We start from the raw sequence: 19555 nt of genomic DNA, 5'->3' as shown, positions 1-19555 counted from the left end.
CAATGACGTCTTTGAAATGCAACTCTGGCATCTCCAGATAGTAGAGGATGCCAACCCTCATGTCCTGTTCCACATTTGGCACGAGTACAGGCGGGATAATTAGTGAGATTAGGAGGTGGGCTCACTTTCAGCCAAGGGGGAAGGTGATGTGGACCCCACTTTTTAGTTCCCCCATCTTGTTTGAGATGGAATGGAATTTGCCAATTAAAGGAAGTGGTCACATACAGTGTGTAGACACCCTAAAGGTAGGTAGCCCATTGGCTGCTACCTGACTCCTCCTGTAAACACCCCTAAAGCAGGAATTTAGGTGGCACCCTGAACCCTGCACTTTAGATTTGGTGGACCTTAGAAGATAACGGACAAAGAAGATCTTCTGACCAGAGAACAAAAACCCAGCTGCAAAACGTTGATGCAAACCCTGCCTTCTGCCTCCAAGGGCTCAACCATAGTGGTGTGCTGCATCGTCCTGCTGCTCTTTGCCAATCGCCAGAAAAAAACTCTTGGAGTAGAGGAATTACTCCTGCAGTCTACAGGCACCAAACAGGCAGAGTCCAGTTTACCGACTTGAAGAGTCCAATCCGGACTCCAACCACCCAGGAAGCAAACAACCGTCGAGGGACATCAAGACCCCCTGAGGCCCACTTCGTGAGTGGCCTGCTGTCTGGTAATCGTCCCTGGGAGCTGCTTCCCTCTGACCACAAAGACAATATTGATGCACAGAGCCCAGCTGACCTATCTGCTCTGCACCCAGCCCGCCCGGCCTGGATACCGATGAACCAGCTGTGCTGTCATGTCCTGAGGCCCTTGCGACCCTATCCCTCGTTTGTGGTCTCCCAGACATACTTGTAACCCCCTTGTGCAGCCTGTTTTAAGGTGCCCCCCTTCTTCGTAGCGCACCAGCTACCAACGACCCCAGCACCCTGCTCCCTGCCATATCTGGGACATTCCTGACTATCTGCTGGTGGAACTTTGGACCTTGGCCTGATGCTGCTCTAAATCCCTAGAAGGGACTGTACGATTGTATATTCATTTTTGTGTTTTTCATCCATAGACTATCATTGTTCGTAATTGTGCACAACAGTGAGTTCTTGTCCGAACTTTAAAAAATCATAACTAAAAAAGTATTTACCTGTGAATGAAGTACATGGTCTTAAAAAATTTATAAAAATCGGTGTTACTTTTCTAAAATTGGTCTCAGAAGAGTGTGTGTCTCATTTTTTGGCTCTGTGAGTACAACAAATGCTTAGCACTACCATCTGATAAGCCTAAGTGCTCGCCAACACTACCGTTATTATTCTCTACTTTTGCCCTTTATACCAATCTGGGTCTCCCTTGATTCTCTGCACAGTGTACTTCGTTTTAGTGCCCTATATAGAGAGCCAGCTTCCTACATTGTATGTTTGTTTTATTAATTTGATTAGGTGTACATCAATTCACAGTGTATTGATGTAATTGTGTCATTTAGCCTTTTGGTCTTTGTGCATTATTTTATGTTTTGTGACCTGTAGCATGTTAATGTATGTTTGGTTTTGTATCTTGAGTCTGACATTTTCATTTCATGCAATGCCAATACTAGAAAAAGGTGGCTCAGTGTTAGATCTGGGGGTCTCTAGTTGGCAGAGGTAAGTACCTTAGACCAAGTAGGGACCCTTGCTTCTAGTCAGGGTGAAGGAATACACACAGTAGATAACCTCCGCTCTCCCTCTAGGTAGCTTGGCGCGAGCAGGCAGGCTTATCCCCAGGGCAATGTGTATAATAATTGCACTTTACACCACAATAATCCCCCATCCACCACAAACTGAGACCACACAGGTAAGTATATTTTTATAAAAAATATATAACTTTATCTAGTTTCAGGCAGTAAAAAGCAGTAATACTATAATCACTTTTTCAGGAGAAGGTTGCACTTAATCTTAATGGTTGCAAGTAATTTCAGGAAGTTCTTATATCATCAAATGTCCCAAGTCCCTTCAACCAGTTATTAAAAATAATGCCACTGGTTGAGGAATGATGCGCTCTAAAAACGAGCAGTCCAAACAATGCCACTGTTAAAAATAGGCCACTGATTTTGTAAATATGCCCCAATGATCCCCTGGCCTCAGGCGCTGTAAACAATGTCACCTCTTAAACTGCCCAAGGAATCAGCCCCTAGCGTCAGGGGCCCTATGCGCTACACACGCGCCTCACCGGAATGCTGGGGGGACTCCCTTCCCCTCGTCCGGTACGTTGTCAGGCCTCAGACGCTCCCCGCCCTCCAGCGCTCACTCGCGCTCTGGCCCGGCCGGTCTCAGGCAGCTCTCCGCCCGCTCTCCGTCCTTCAGTGAGCAGCGGGGAGCAGAGACGGCAGGCCGGGGCTGGGAGCACTCGCTGGATTCCCTCGGCGAGGTCGGCAGTCTTTCCCGGTCCCGGCGATGATGAGGCGGCTCTCGAAGGGGTCCCGATGGCAGGGACCAATCCTGTCGCGGCACAGGGGGCGAGCCTCCAGCAGCACCCGGGAGTCAGCCAATGGCAGTGCGGCTCCCGGGCAGGTAAACAATGACGCTCCGCTCCGTGGGCCAATCACGGCCCACCACGCTGATGACGCTGCGCCGCACGGGCCAATCCCGTCGCGGCGTTAGTGAGGGGGCTCGCTTCCAGCAACCAATGGGAGCGCGGCGGCTCCGATCTTCGCCGCTGCAGCTCCTGGACCCAGGGCAACTCGTAGAGGGTGTTTCTGGCCCCGGGCCGCGACGGTGATTTGGCGGCAAGAGATTTTCGGGGCCGCAGATCACGGTCAGCCGGATTCCCCACCAGTAGATCAACCGGGGGAATGTAGGGCGCAGGAAAACACTCCGGGTCCTTCCTCACCCCCTGAATCTGTGCCGAAGAGCACAGCGATCGATCCTCACAGCTGGCAAGTAATAAGCACACGTTGGAGCCGGCCACCACACGATCTCTCCACAGTTTTTGGCAAAGCTTTAGGAACCTTTATCCCTGGGTTCCAAACAGGAGGCCAGCTCTTCTCAGGCCCTTGGAGATTCAGTAAAGACACAGCACACAGCAAAGTCTTGGTAGGTTCAAGCAGGCAGGGTCACAGCACTCAGCAAAGTCCCTTTCTCCTCTTCAGCTTTCAGTTGCAACAGCAGAACAGGTCAGCCCTTAGAGCACACAGCAAGGCAATCTTCCTTTAGTTCTTCAGCTGTCCTTCTTCCAGCAGAGGTTCTTTCTTGCTTGTAGAATTTTAGAATCTAATCTTCTGTAGTAAGGGGTCCTTCCCTTATACCCCTGAACGCCTTTGAAGTCCTTTGTGCAAGGGGGTCCCTGGCTCTGGAATGTTTCTGGTGTTCTTCTTCCTGACAGCTACAGGGCCAGAGGTGACAGTGGGCCGGCAGGGGAGTTAGCCAGCACGGTGGTCAGGCAGGCACAGCCCAGCACTATCAGGCGCTTCTCTCTCCCCTTCCCCGGGCAACAGATGTCGCCTTTCACCCCTGGGCTGACTCCAACCCCCTCCGGGGCCCTGCAGCTCCTGTCACGCAGGCATTCCACACACCCAGGCCCAAGCACACAGAAAGGTTTATACAAAAGAACAGCCACTTTCTAAAAGTGCTATTCTCAACCCCAGGATCCAAAAACAACCTTCACTAAAAGATGTGTCATTTAATTCTGAGTTCAGGGATATCTTTCATTGATGTTCCATCTTGTTCCTATAGGGAGATAGGCTGGGGTCCAATGGGACCAGCCTCCCCATGTTACCCTAGGGAGCCTTACAGCCCTACAGCAGTGAGCACACAAAGTGGCTGCTGCTCTCCACCAGAGCATGTTACCTGCACTAGTAAATGCTCTACCCTATCCAGACACTGCACCCTGCCCAGGGGGGTACCTGGAGCCTTCCATAGGGGTGGCTGATGTGCACAGACAGGGGAGGGTTAAGCCCAGCCAGTGGGGACACTGGCCAGGCGGACATGACAGTCCACTGACTGCACACAGGCCCTGCGCTGGCAGGCCTGAGACACCATTTTAGAGCTACTCATGTGGGTGGCGCAATCTGCGCTGCAGGCCCACTAGTAGCATCTGTCATCACCAGCCCTGGCACACACAGTGCACTTTACTAGGGACTTCATGGTGATACAGATATGCCAATCAGGTATACCCAATCAATATGACAATTTACAGAGGGAGCACTTACCCTCTGACACTGTTCAGCAGTGGCAGAGGGTCCAAAGCATCTAAATCAGCAAAAACGAAATCCAGCACAGCATCAAAAATACATGAGTCAGAGGCAAAAAGATGGGGAAAAACCACGCCAAGGATGTCAGGTCTAACACGTGTCCCCTCCAGCTGAAAGTGGGGAGAACTACCCAACCTCTTGGGAGTCCTCATCACTAAGGCGGAAGAATCTGGACAGACCGTCAGCATTGGCGTGTTCTGTACCAGGGCGGTGCTCCACCGTGAAGTCCATCCCCTGTAGGGAAATGGACCACCTCAACAGTTTTGGATTCTCGCCCCTCATATGCATTAACCATCTGAGGGGCCTGTGGTCGGTCTGAACACGGAAGTGAGTCCCAAACAGGTAGGGCCTCAGCTTCTTCAGAGCCCAGACCACAGCGAAAGCTTCCCTTTCGATTGCACTCCATCTCCGTTCCCTGTGGAGTAGCCTCCTACTAATGAAAGCCACTGGTTGGTCTCCACCCTCATCATTAACCTGTGAGAGTACTGCTCCCACGCCTTGCTCTGAAGCGTCAGTTTGCACAATGAACTCACTTGAAAAGTCAGGTGCCTTAAGCACCGGGGCTGTGCACATGGCAGTCTTGAGGGTGTCAAAAGCAGTTTGACAGGCCTCAGTCCAATTCACTTTTCTGGGCTGATTTCTAGATGTCAGCTCTGTCAAAGGGGCTACAATGGTGCCATAACCTTTGACAAACCGTCTGTAATATCCGGTGAGACCTAAAAAGGCTCTCACCTCAGTCTGGGTCTTGGGGGGTTCCCAAGCCAGAATGGTATCAATCTTCGCCTGTAGGGGCGCCACCTGGCCGCTCCCCACCTGGTGTCCCAAGTACACCACAGATCCCTGCCCTATCTGGCACTTACTGGCCTTGATAGTGAGGCCTGCCTTCTGCAGAGCCTTCAACACTGCGCAGAGGTGTTGCAAGTGTTCCTCCCATGTGGAGCTGAACACAGCAATGTCATCCAGGTATGCTGCGCTGAAGTCCTCCAGCCCTGCTAATACCTGGTTGACCAGTCTCTGGAATGTGGCCGGGGCATTTTTCAACCCAAAGGGCATGACACGAAACTGGAAGTGCCCCTCGGGTGTTGAAAATGCTGATCTTTCCTTGGCCCCCTCAGTTAAGGCAATCTGCCAGTAACCTGAAGTCAAATCAAAAGTGCTCAGGTACCGGGCAGCTCCCAACCGATCCACCAGCTCATCAGCTCTGGGGATGGGGTGCGCGTCAGTCTTGGTGACCGCATTGAGCCCACGGTAGTCCACACAAACGGAGTTCTGGGGGGCCACCAGGTGTAGCAGCTTTCTTAGGCACTAAGACCACTGGGCTAGCCCAGGGGCTGCTGGAGGGCTCAATTACCCCTAGCGCTAACATCTTAGAAACCTCTTCTTTGATGCTAGCCCTGACCTTGTCAGCCACTCTGTAAAACTTCTGTTTCACAGGCAGGTTGTCACCGGTGTCCACATCGTGGACGCACCACTTGGTGACACCTGGGGTCAGGGGGGCGAACTGACCCAAGACTTGGCGACAGTCCTTCTGCTGCTCTGGGGTCAGGGTGGGGGAGAGAACCACACCATCCACTGACCCATCCTGCTCCTTGACTGCCAGGAGGTCAGGGAGAGGATCACTATCCTCCTCCCCTCCAGCATCTGTAGCCATGAGCATAGTCACTTCAGTCCTTTCAAAGTGGGGTTTGAGGCGGTTCACATGTAGCACTCTCAGGGGTTGCCTGGGAGTCTTCAGGTTAACCAAATAGGTAACCTCGCTCTTGCGCTCCACCACCTCATATGGCCCAGACCATTTGTCACGGAGCGCACAAGGCTCCACCGGCGCCATCACCCACACTTTCTGCCCAGGTTGGAACTCCACCAGAGAGGTGTTCTGGTCATACCACCTCTTCATTTCCTCCTGGCTAGCCTCCAGGTTCTCTTGAGCGAGCTTCCTGAAGCGCTTGGTCTGGTTGCGAATGGCCAGCACATAGCTGAACACATCCTGAGGGGTTTTCCCACGGGATTTCTCCCACCCCTCCTTCACCAGAGTAAGAGGCCCTCTGACAGGGTGGCCATACAGCAACTCAAAGGGACTGAACCCTAAGGATTTCTGAGGCACCTCCCTGTAGGCAAACAACAGGCATGGTAACAAGACGTCCCATTTCCGCCTCATGGGCTCCTCTAGGCCCATAATCATGCCCTTCAAGGTGCGGTTGAATCTCTCAACCAACCCATTTCCTTGAGGGTGGTAAGGAGTGGTGAATTTGTATGTCACCCCACACTCCGCCCACAGGGACTTCATATACCTAGAAATGAAGTTTGTCCCCCTGTCCGAGACCACCTCCCTGGGAAATCCCACCCGGGAAAAGATTCCCATCAGGGCACGGCCCACCACGGGGGCTGTGACTGTCCTGAGTGGGATGGCTTGCGGGTACCGAGTGGCATGGTCCACCAAGACCAGGATAAACCTGTTGCCTAGGGCTGTCTTGGGATCCAGGGGCCCCACGATGTCAATGCCCACCCGCTCAAAAGGGGTGCTCACCACGGGAAAGGGTTGGAGGGGTGCCACGCACTTCCCTCCGCTCTTGCCACTGGCCTGACAAGTCTGACAAGACTTACAAAAGGCAGCGACGTGCTTCTTCATCTGGGGCCAGTAGAAATGGGTGACAAGCCTGTGATAGGTCTCGTCTTGCCCCAGATGTCCTGCGAGAGGTACGTCATGAGCCAGACCCAGTAGGAAGTTCCTGAAGCGCTCGGGCACTACCAGCACTCGGGCTGCACCGGGCTCAGCGAACTTAGGCTCACTATAAAGTAAGTCATCCTCCCAGTAGATCAAATGCTCCTTGGACCCCAGGCCTGCGGCCTGGTCGGCAGCCTGCTGCCGCACACCAACGAGAGAAGGGCACTCCTTCTGAGCCTGGCAGAATTCCTCCCTGGAGGGACCACCATCCTGCTGCCACTGGGACAGCTCAGGCAATTCCCCTAGTTCGGCCACATGTTCCCCTGTAGGTTCCAGGGCATCCCCCTCTGGGTCTGCCTCCTCCTGGACCGTGGGAACAGTGGGGGCCGGTTTCCCGCGCCCTCTACCCCTTCTTCTCTTGGCAGGTTCCTGGGCCATTGTTCCAGGCTCCAGCTCTGCTAGACCGCCCTCTCTGGCTGTCATGGCCCGGGTGGACACACAGATCCACGCCGGCAAACCCAACATCTCCAAGTGAGTCCTGTGCTCTACATCTTTCCATGGAGAGCTCTCCAGGTCATTACCTAATAGACAATCTACAGGCAAGGCATCACTTACAACAACTTCCAATGTACCGGAGACTCCTCCCCACTCAAATGGAACACGTGCCAACTTGCAGTAGCGCACTGAACTGTCAGCTGCCACCACAGGACGGAGTACATTGGGAATGATCTGCTCTTCAGACACCCATTGACACCTGACAGATGTCACACTGACCCCTGTGTCTCTCAGAGCTTCTATCTCCTTTCCATTGATGGTCACCTTCTGCCCATATTTCTTAGTGTTTAAGGGCAGCAAGGCTTCCTGGGCCATCTCTTGGTCTCCTAAAGAGACAAGGGTCATCACTGCTAACCCCTCCTCCCCACTAGAAATCAAATCCCCTCCCAAAGCTACACTGGCCAACGCCGGTGCTGGAGCACCAGAGGGTGCTGGAGGTTTCTTTGGACATTTGGGGGCAATGTGCCCCACCTCCCTACAGGCATAGCAAGTAGGTGGGGACCTGTTGTCCTGCTTGCCCTTATGGGGCCAGGACTTCTTGGACTTGGGGGGTGTAGACACCTTCTCCTGGGAACCAGTTTGGGGCCCTTTAGAAGACTCCTTTTGATTACCCGTGTCCCCCCCACTCTTCTGCTGGGGACCCTGTCCACCCTTGGCTGGGGTACTTACCACCCCCTTGTGGACCCTGGTGCTAGTCCACCGGTCCGCCTCTTTAGCAAGCTCACTGGGATCAGTTAACTTGCTATCCAAAAGATGCTGGCGCAGCTCGGGGACACATAAACTATTTAAGTGCTCCCTACTAATCAAGTGGCACAACCCCACATAATCAGTAACTTTGCTGCCCTTTATCCAACCTTCCAGTGCACGCGTGTACATACTCACACACTCCACCCAAGTACTTGAATCAAGCTTCTTGAAGTTCCTAAACTTCTGGCGGTACTGTTCTGCAGTGAGCCCATACCTGAGGCATAAAGCCTCCTTCATGGCGGGGTAGGATAAAGTACCTGCTACCTCTAAGGGTGCCAAGACATCCCTCCCAGAGGCCTCAAAATGCTTCCACAATCCTGCCCCCCAATTCTTCTCAGGCACTTCATTCATCTTTAAGGCAAGTTCATACGCTCTGAACCACGCATAAATATCCTCACCCCTCTGATAATTCTGTACCAGATCCTTTGGTATGTATACCTTACCCACCTGTACTGGTTGTGCGCTGCCACCATTAGGGCTGGACCTCCCCTGTCGGTTTCTAAAGTCCAGCTCCCTCATGCTCCTTTCATGAGCCCATTGGAGTTTCTTCTCCTCCAACGCCTTCTCAGCTTCAAGGCGCAGTCTCACCTCTTCTGCTTGGGCTTTGAGTTTAAAAAGCTCAATCTCATGGGTCCTAGCTCTCTGATTCTCCTCCACTTCCTCTGGAGAAATATTCCTACTGGAGCGGTTGCTGTCATTCCTAGACGCTGGCTTCCGCACGGGCAACTCACTAGATACAAAAGCATTCTCCTGTGTGCCTCCCTCTCCAGTAATAACTGCTGGCTCACCATGGCGGGCCTCCCACCAGGCCCTCAGAGCTTTCCGTAGCTCTTCCTTGTTTGCGCTGCCCTTCACTGGGCATCCAAGCTGTTTGCAGAATTGCTTCAGGAGGCCCTTTTTGTAGTTGTACAACTCCTGAATTTCGAATTCCAATTCCACTTCTATCCTCACACTTGGCGCATTCTCAGTCATGATGCTTCCTGACCTTTTCAACAAAAAAGGTTTCACTCCAAAAAGAAAAAATCTTGCGCAACCTGTGCTGCTAAACTAGACTAGTGATGTACAAGAAATCACTGCAGGTCAAGTGCAATTATTAGTTCAAAATCCCACCGCTGCCACCAATGTTAGATCTGGGGGTCTCTAGTTGGCAGAGGTAAGTACCTTAGACCAAGTAGGGACCCTTGCTTCTAGTCAGGGTGAAGGAATACACACAGTAGATAACCTCCGCTCTCCCTCTAGGTAGCTTGGCGCGAGCAGGCAGGCTTATCCCCAGGGCAATGTGTATAATAATTGCAACCGGGCCTTTAGCGTGACCGTCCCGCCCTTTCAGTCCAAATTCCATCCGTTGAACCTGGGCGTCCCCCAAGGCTCCTCGCTGAGCCCTACGCTGTTTAATCTTTACGTAAGGCCGCTAGCTGAGGTTGTCAAACAATGGGGTATGACCATGGTGTCATATGCCGATGACACCCAGCTAGCGGTCACGATCAGCGGGGATGCCGAAGTCGACGCTTCCAGGTTTCAACAAGGACTGAGGGCGGTCGCGAGCTGGATGACGTCCAATTGTCTTCAGCTAAACGCTAGTAAGACCGAGGTCATGGTATTTGGTAGACAGCCGGAACTGTGGGGAGAGAGATGGTGGCCGGGGGAGCTGGGTCCTGCTCCCATCCCAGTCGCCGAGCTTAAGAACCTCGGGGTCTGGCTGGACCCTTCCCTTACGTTTGCATGCCACACTAAACGCACGGCTGCATGCTGCTTCGGCATCTTGCGTGGGCTACGTCCTGTGCTAAAGTTCTTCGATGCCCCCACCAGGCAACTCATGATCCAAGCTACTGTCATCTCCAGGCTGGATTATGCGAGTTCCTTGCTGGCCGGTTTAAATGTGGCAGAGATCGGGCGCTTACAGAGGATCCAGAACGCCGCAGCGAGAGCGGTGGTAGGCCTTCCAAGATTCTGCCCTACCTCCAGCACCATACGGGCGCTGCATTGGCTTCCGGTGGCCCAGCGGATCCAGTTTAAGGTCCTCTGCGTCGCCTATAAGATCTTGAAGGGGTCCCCGGCAACGATCCTCACGACCCTCCTGGCAAATTACATCCCAGCACGACCCTTAAGATCGGCAGACCTCGAATTGGCCGTTGTGCCGCGCTTCAAGCGAAGTAGGGCCGGTGGACGCTCATTTCGAGTGCGTGCAGCTACCCTGTGGAACTCCTTACCCCCGGCAATTCGCGCTTTGAGCGATTTGCTTTCCTTCCGTCGCGCTGTGAAAACGTTTTTATTCCCTTAGTTGTATGCTTGTGTTGCTTATAGTTTAGTTGTGTTGTGTAGCTGCCTTGTTGGGCGCCAGGACGCTCCTTAGCTGGAGCATCTGTGCGCCAAATAAAAATCACATAACATAACATAACATAACATAACATAACATAACATAACATAACATAACACTTTACACCACAATAATCCCCCACACACCACAAACTGAGACCACACAGGTAAGTATATTTTTATAAAAAATATATAACTTTATCTAGTTTCAGGCAGCAAAAAGCAGTAATACTATAATCACTTTTTCAGGAGAAGGTTGCACTTAATCTTAATGGTTGCATGTCCCAAGTCCCTTCAACCAGTTATTAAAAATAATGCCACTGGTTGAGGAATGATGCGCTCTAAAACGAGCAGTCCAAACAATGCCACTGTTAAAAATAGGCCACTGATTTTGTAAATATGCCCCAATGATCCCCTGGCCTCAGGCGCTGTAAACAATGTCACCTCTTAAACTGCCCAAGGAATCAGCCCCTAGCGTCAGGGGCCCTATGCGCTACACACGCGCCTCACCGGAATGCTGGGGGGACTCCCTTCCCCTCGTCCGGTACGTTGTCAGGCCTCAGACGCTCCCCGCCCTCCAGCGCTCACTCGCGCTCTGGGCCGGCCGGTCTCAGGCAGCTCTCCGCCCGCTCTCCGTCCTTCAGTGAGCAGCGGGGAGCAGAGACGGCAGGCCGGGGCTGGGAGCACTCGCTGGATTCCCTCGGCGAGGTCGGCAGTCTTTCCCGGTCCCGGCGATGATGAGGCGGCTCTCGAAGGGGTCTCGATGGCAGGGACCAATCCTGTCGCGGCACAGGGGGCGAGCCTCCAGCAGCACCCGGGAGTCAGCCAATGGCAGTGCGGCTCCCGGGCAGGTAAACAATGACGCTCCGCTCCGTGGGCCAATCACGGCCCACCACGCTGATGACGCTGCGCCGCACGGGCCAATCCCGTCGCGGCGTTAGTGAGGGGGCTCGCTTCCAGCAACCAATGGGAGCGCGGCGGCTCCGATCTTCGCCGCTGCAGCTCCTGGACCCAGGGCAACTCGTAGAGGGTGTTTCTGGCCCCGGGCCGTGACGGTGATTTGGCGGCAAGAGATTTTCGGGGCCGCAGATCACGGTCAGCCGGATTCCCCACCAGTAGATCAACCGGGGGAATGTAGGGCGCAGGAAAACACTCCGGGTCCTTCCTCACCCCCTGAATCTGTGCCGAAGAGCACAGCGATCGATCCTCACAGCTGGCAAGTAATAAGCACACGTTGGAGCCGGCCACCACACGATCTCTCCACAGTTTTTGGCAAAGCTTTAGGAACCTTTATCCCTGGGTTCCAAACAGGAGGCCAGCTCTTCTCAGGCCCTTGGAGATTCAGTAAAGACACAGCACACAGCAAAGTCTTGGTAGGTTCAAGCAGGCAGGGTCACAGCACTCAGCAAAGTCCCTTTCTCCTCTTCAGCTTTCAGTTGCAACAGCAGAACAGGTCAGCCCTTAGAGCACACAGCAAGGCAATCTTCCTTTAGTTCTTCAGCTGTCCTTCTTCCAGCAAAGGTTCCTTCTTGCTTGTAGAATTTTAGAATCTAATCTTCTGTAGTAAGGGGTCCTTCCCTTATACCCCTGAACGCCTTTGAAGTCCTTTGTGCAAGGGGGTCCCTGGCTCTGGAATGTTTCTGGTGTTCTTCTTCCTGACAGCTTCAGGGCCAGAGGTGACAGTGGGCCGGCAGGGGAGTTAGCCAGCACGGTGGTCAGGCAGGCACAGCCCAGCACTATCAGGCGCTTCTCTCTCCCCTTCCCCGGGCAACAGATGTCGCCTTTCACCCCTGGGCTGACTCCAACCCCCTCCGGGGCCCTGCAGCTCCTGTCACGCAGGCATTCCACACACCCAGGCCCAAGCACACAGAAAGGTTTATACAAAAGAACAGCCACTTTCTAAAAGTGCTATTCTCAACCCCAGGATCCAAAAACAACCTTCACTAAAAGATGTGTCATTTAATTCTGAGTTCAGGGATATCTTTCATTGATGTTCCATCTTGTTCCTATAGGGAGATAGGCTGGGGTCCAATGGGACCAGCCTCCCCATGTTACCCTAGGGAGCCTTACAGCCCTACAGCAGTGAGCACACAAAGTGGCTGCTGCTCTCCACCAGAGCATGTTACCTGCACTAGTAAATGCTCTACCCTATCCAGACACTGCACCCTGCCCAGGGGGGTACCTGGAGCCTTCCATAGGGGTGGCTGATGTGCACAGACAGGGGAGGGTTAAGCCCAGCCAGTGGGGACACTGGCCAGGCGGACATGACAGTCCACTGACTGCACACAGGCCCTGCGCTGGCAGGCCTGAGACACCATTTTAGAGCTACTCATGTGGGTGGCGCAATCTGCGCTGCAGGCCCACTAGTAGCATCTGTCATCACCAGCCCTGGCACACACAGTGCACTTTACTAGGGACTTCATGGTGATACAGATATGCCAATCAGGTATACCCAATCAATATGACAATTTACAGAGGGAGCACTTACCCTCTGACACTGTTCAGCAGTGGCAGAGGGTCCAAAGCATCTAAATCAGCAAAAACGAAATCCAGCACAGCATCAAAAATACATGAGTCAGAGGCAAAAAGATGGGGAAAAACCACGCCAAGGATGTCAGGTCTAACACTCAATATACATGCTACTTTGGCAAAGCAGCTCTCAGTGCTCTTTAAAAAGCCATCATATCTGAAAGAAACACGTTAGTGTTAGATTCCTTACCTTAGAATATCCCCAGGCGTCAGTCTGGATCCGGAAACTTTTGCGTAGCAGTACCCCTGCGCGTCGGTAGGCGTCGTCTGCAGGCGTCCCCTGCGGCTCCGCGTCCGTCGTCGGCGTCGTGCGCCGTGATGACGTCGCTGGGGTATATAGACGCCGCCTCCGCGCGCTGACGTCAGTTCTTCTTTTTTCCGCGCCAGCAAGCGCAGATCCGAAGAGCAGTACTCCGGTCTTTTGACCAACTTTGTTCAACTCTATTACTCATTTTGTGCCTGGTAGGATGCCCGGTTTCAAGAATTGTGACGGGTGTGACCGCACGATGTCGGTCACGGACCATCACCGACTCTGTCTCCGGTGCCTGGGCCCCGACCACGACGTGGACGCCTGCGTCGACTGCCGGGCCCTCACAAACAAGGCTAGACGGGAGCGGTCCCGCAAGCTGCTTGAGCTCCGGGTGTCGGCCCCGCGTCAGGAGAGGTCTCGGTCCGGCCGGAGGTCCAGGGAACGTTCGAGGGAGCGGTCGCGGAGCCGCGCCGAGCGCTCCGGAAGTCGTCACCATTCGTCGGGCTCATCAGGTAAGAAACACAAGAAGTCGGGGTGTCGTCATCGTACCCCCGACTCCCCCCGACGCTCGCGTCGCGACGCGGCCGGGGGTTCGGGTGACCCCAACTCCGCGGCTCCGCGTGAGTCGCCGGCGCGGCCTGCCCCATACCCTCCGGTCCCTGGGCACGGTGCGACGCCTGAGGAGATTGAGGCGTTCCTCATGGCCATGAGGGCGCTCAGTTCTCCGACGGGGCCTACGGCGCCTTCGGGCCCAGTGCTGCCGTCCGGAGGCCCTGGCGGGTCGGGTGTCCCTGGCTCGACGCCATCGGGTGCTCCGGGCCCGGTGCCGCCGACGGCTCCGACCCCAGCGCCGCAAGGGCCTTCGGGGTCGACGCCGGCTGGCCTGCCGGCTGGTTCGGCGCCGATTCCATCGGGGTTGCCCCCGACGCCGCCCCCGCGCGGCGCCGGTTCTCCTGTGCCGGCTTCGGCCGGCGCCGGGGGTCCGGCGCCGGCTCCGGGCGGCGCCGTCCCCATGCCCTCCCCGAATCCGGACGCGGAGTCGGACCGGCGTCGATCGACGCCGGGTTCGACGCCGATGGGGCCTGTGAACCCCGAGGAGCCGGTCTACATCGTTGACTCCGAGTATGGAGAAGATGAAGAATACGGGGAAGGTTGGGAGGGGTCTGAGGACCCTCTGTCACGCGAGTGCCAGTATGACCCGGACTGGACAGGTGATTTGGGGGATGCCAGTGGTCTGGACGATTCTCCTAACCCTGGTTTTGTCTCTCCTCCTTCTGTGGAGTCGGTGGAGGGAGCTGCATACTCAGTGGTGCTGATGAGGGCTGCCAAGGCCTTACACCTTGAGCTCCCCGTCGCGGCCGTGAGGCCTAACATCCTCACTGAGGTCTTCAAACCGCAGTCATGCCCACAGGAGCCTCTGCTGCCGTTTAACGAAGCCTTGTCAGACGTTCTGTTGGGCACGTGGTCCAGGCCCGCTTCAGGTTCGCCTGTTGATCGGAACGTGGCCAGACGCCACCGTCCTTGTCCGGACGACCCCAAATTCCTGTCCGCCCATCCCACTCCCGAGAGTCTGGTGATCCAGGCCTCTACCTCCCAGTCCGCATTCCCGTCGGCCCCGCCCGATCGGGAATCCAAGAGGTATGACCAATATGGCAAGAAGGTCTTCTCGTCCCTGAGTCTGGGACTGCGGTCTTGCAACACCGCATGCCTCTTGGGCCGCTACACCCACTCTGTGTGGGACACGGTCGCGGAAGTGCTGCCAGAATGCCCCATGGAGGTGCGGGCGAAGCTCGGCAAGGCTGTGGCTGAGGGCCGAGACGCAGCTAAATATTCAATACGGTGTGGTCTTGATACGACCGACTCGCTGGGCAGAGCTATGTCAACGACGGTGGCGATTCGTCGCCACACATGGCTGAGATCCGCCAACTTTTCGGCCGATGTCCAAAATGCCTTGATGGACATGCCGTTCGATGGCTGTCGCCTCTTTGGTGACAAGGCGGACCACGCGCTGGAACGCTTCAAGGACTCCAGGGTCACGGCCAAGTCCTTGGGTCTTTCGACCCAGCGCCAGCAAACGGGTTCGTTTCGCTCCTTTCGTGGCCAAGGAAGGGGCGTCCCCACACGTGCTGCCAGCCACGCACCGCAACAATCCTTTCAATGCGGTGGCGGCCGTGGAAACCGCCGTGGCGGCGGTCGGGGTCAACGGCGGGGTCAGGCCACACCTCCCCCCGCAGCATCTGCCTCCAAATCCTCCTAGTCCGTGCTTTCGGCCCCATGTGACGCCAGTGGGTGGCAGGGTTCGCCATCACCACGCTCACTGGCGCACAATAACGTCGGACAGGTGGGTGCTGCAACTCGTCCGAAGGGGCTACTCCCTCCCCTTCGAGACCACTCCTCCAGCCATGCCACCGCAGAACCACCGTGTGTCGGGGGACCACTTGACACTTCTGCAGGAGGAAGTTACGGCCCTCTTGGCCAAGGGGGCCATCGAGCGCGTTCCTGGGCCAGAAGTAGGGCGTGGTTGCTATTCCCACTACTTTCTGGTACCCAAGAAGGACAAGGGGGGCCTACGTCCTATCTTGGATCTAAGGAACGTCAACGGCTTCCTCCGGAAGGAGAAGTTCAAGATGTTGACGTTAGCTCAGGTCTTGGCTGCTCTAGACCCACAAGACTGGATGGTAGCGTTGGACTTGCAGGATGCCTATTTTCACATCCCCGTCCTGCAGGCCCACCGGCGTTACCTGCGGTTCACGGTAGGCCAGGAGCACTTTCAGTTTATCGTGCTTCCCTTCGGCCTTACCAGCGCCCCACGGGTGTTCACAAAGGTGATGGCGGTGGTCGCAGCCCATCTGCGCAGGTTGGGGGTTTCAGTCTTCCCCTACCTAGACGACTGGTTGTTGAAGGCGGGCTCGCCCCAGACAGTCGTCCACCACCTTCAGATGACGGCAGACCTCTTGCACGACCTGGGGTTCTCCATCAATGTGCCGAAATCACACCTGTGTCCCTCCCAAAAGCTCCTTTTCATCGGAGCGGTTCTGGACTCGGCGCAGTTTCGGGTTTATCCTCCGGAACGGCGGGTCCAGGATATACAGGCTTTGATTCCCATCTTTCAGCCGCTATCCCGGGTTTCGGTCAGGTTGACGCTGCGGCTGCTGGGACTGATGGCTTCCTGCATCCTTCTGGTGCATCACGCCCGGTGGCGGATGCGGGCTCTGCAGTGGGACCTGAAGTTTGTGGGCCCAGCATCAGGGCAACTTATCCGACCACGTCTTGATCTCGGAGGGCACTGCGAGACAACTGCAGTGGTGGCTTACGGACCGCGATTGGGTCAGGGGCAGATCCCTCTCCCTTCCCCAACCGGAGCACGTTGTCGTGACGGACGCGTCCCTCCAGGGCTGGGGTGGCCACTTGGGAGAGGCAGAGATCAGAGGCATCTGGTCTCCGGCGGAGTCCCGGCTCCATATCAAACTGTTGGAGCTGCGGGCGATTCGTCTAGCACTGAAGGCATTCCTCCCCTTTGTCAACGGGAGTGTAGTGCAGGTGTTCACCGACAACACCACCGCCATGTGGTACTGCAACAAATAGGGCGGAGTGGGGTCGTGGACCCTTTGCCAGGAGGCTCTGCGCCTCTGGCAGTGGCTGGAACGTCAGGGCGTGACCTTGACGGTTCAACACCTGGCAGGCTCTCTGAACGCCAGGGCGGACGAACTCAGCCGTCGGTGCTCGATGGATCACGAATGGCGTCTGAACTCGGACGTGGCGCAAGGCATCTTTCTGCAATGGGGAGAGCCTTGGTTAGATCTATTCGCCACAGGAGAGAACGCGCAATGTCATCAGTTCTGCGCGTTGGAGTTTCCAAGACGGCACTCGCACGGCGACGCCTTTCGGCGCGAGTGGAGTTGCGGTCTGTTATACGCCTTTCCGCCTATACCACTTCTGCCCAGAGTGCTGAAGAAGATCAGGCGCGACCGGGCCCAAGTTATCCTTGTGGCTCCGGACTGGGCTCGAAGGTACTGGTATCCCGAGCTACTCAGCATGTCAGTCGGTCCCCCGATCCGCCTGCCCCTTCAGGAGGACCTTCTGTCGCAGCAGCAGGGGACGGTCCTCCACCCGAACCTGTCCAGTCTCCACCTCCATGCTTGGAGATTGAGCGGCGGCAGTTGAGGCCATTTGACTTGCCTCCTGAAGTCTGTGACGTCATTCTGGCAGCCAGGCGTCCCTCCACTAAGTCGGTATACGCCTGTCGGTGGAACAGATTTGTGGCATGGTGCACAGCAAAGGCTGTGGATCCTCTTTCTGCTCCTCTTTCCGAGGTTCTTCTGTTTCTTCTTTCTCTTGCCCAGCAGGGCTCTGCTCTGGGCACTATCAAGGGCTACCTTTCTGCCCTTTCAGCCTTTCTGAGGCTTCCTGATCAGCCTTCTTTGTTCAAGTCCCCGATTGTAACGAGATTCTTGAAGGGCATCACACACATGTATCCACCTGTTCCGTTTGTGATGCCTCAGTGGGACTTGAACCTGGTTCTGACATTTTTGATGTGTGCTCCCTTTGAGCCCCTTCATTCTTGTCCTCTCCGTCTCCTGACTTTAAAGACGGCTTTCCTGGTTGCCATCACCTCTGCCAGGAGAGTGAGTGAGCTCCAGGCTCTTTCTGTCCAACCCCCTTTCATGTCCATTCATCCTGACAAGGTGGTTCTAAGGACTAGGCCTTCTTTCCTGCCCAAAGTAGTTTCTGCTTTTCACATCGGGCAGTCCATCACCCTCCCTTCCTTCTTCCCGCCTCCGCATCCTTCAAAGGATGAAGAGCGGCTCCATCGTCTGGACCCAAAACGTGCGCTTTCATTTTATATGGATCGCACACGCCAGTTCCGGGTGGATGACCAACTGTTTGTTGGCTACGTGGGTGCGAAGAAGGGACGGGCGGTGTGTAAACGAACCATCTCTCGGTGGGTCGTTCTGTGCATCAAAGCGCGCTACTCTTTGGCTCGGAAGGAGCCTCCTGTTGGGCTGAGGGCCCATTCCACTCGGGCCACGGCTGCTACAACTGCCCTGGGCCGGGGAGTCCCTTTGCAGGACATTTGCCAGGCGGCTACGTGGGCCTCGCTGCATACCTTTGCGAGGCACTACTGCCTGGACAGTCAAGTCCGGAGGGATGGCTTCTTTGGCCGTTCTGTTCTCCAGGACTTTCTGGTGTAGGAATGTATTGGTTCGCAGACCCACCACCGGGGTTGGTATTGCTGGGGTATCTATTCTAAGGTAAGGAATCTAACACTAACGTGTTTCTTTCAGATGAACAAGTTACTTACCTTCGGTAACGATATATCTGTAAGAAACATTAGTTAGTGTTAGATTCCTTACCGAACCCACCCATCCTCCCCGTTCTGCGAACTGATACCTAGGGTTAAGGACATCCCTTTCAGGGCCCTAGTTTCAAATGGCACCAGTGTTGGTTCTCTCATGGCTCTGCGTTTTCTGGTGCGGAAAAGCTGTGTACAAAGAACTGACGTCAGCGCGCGGAGGCGGCGTCTATATACTCCAGCGACGTCATCACGGCGCACGACGCCGACGACGGACGCGGAGCCGCAGGGGACGCCTGCAGACGACGCCTATCGACGTGCAGGGGTACTGCTACGCAAAAGTTTCCGGATCCAGACTGACGCCTGGGGATATTCTAAGGTAAGGAATCTAACACTAACTAATGTTTCTTACAGATATATCGTTACCGAAGGTAAGTAACTTGTTCATTAGGGATGTGACGTGCAGGACACCCACAAGGCCTTCGCCCAATATTTTGCAAACACTGTGCATTGGATTGATGTTCTATGGCAGGTGCTCAGTTCGATAAGGCAGTGCAGAGTTTCTGCTGTCCTGACTTTGACTCTGTTGTCTTTTCTCAAACCTTGAAATAGTCCCATACATAGTAAATGCGGGAAGTTGAGAATATATGAGCAAGTACAAGTTACACGCATGTCCATTACACCCTTGGTGTTGTACTTTAAAGCCCAGTCTGTCCTTTTAAAAGGGACTCTGGCGGGCAGGTGCTGGGAGTGGGTCCTGGGTGACAGTGGTGTACTTAATATGCTTGGGCTGCCAAGGACTGCAGTCTTTCCCCTTCCAGCGACAGACATTGCATACATAGAAAAGTAGGGAGAAGGAAAGACCATGAGTGCCTGTATTACCCTTGCATGGTAATATCATCATGCTGGTAGTTTTAGAACTCATTGTGAAATGGGAATATTGCAGAGCCCTGGTTCGAGTTAACATGAAAGCAGATGCCACCCCTGACAGAAATT

At 54.9% G+C, this 19555-nt stretch overlaps 1 protein-coding gene across 1 annotated transcript in view; it reads left to right on the top strand.

The window, feature by feature from the left end:
- Window positions 1-19555, top strand: part of ZDHHC15 (zDHHC palmitoyltransferase 15) — a 268386-nt gene that overhangs the window by 125534 nt on the left and 123297 nt on the right. The window lies entirely within an intron of this gene.

This window comes from Lissotriton vulgaris, chromosome 4_1 (genome assembly GCF_964263255.1).
Source record: "Lissotriton vulgaris chromosome 4_1, aLisVul1.2, whole genome shotgun sequence".
Lineage (NCBI taxonomy): Eukaryota > Metazoa > Chordata > Amphibia > Caudata > Salamandridae > Lissotriton > Lissotriton vulgaris.
This window is presented reverse-complemented; position numbering and strand designations above follow the sequence as displayed.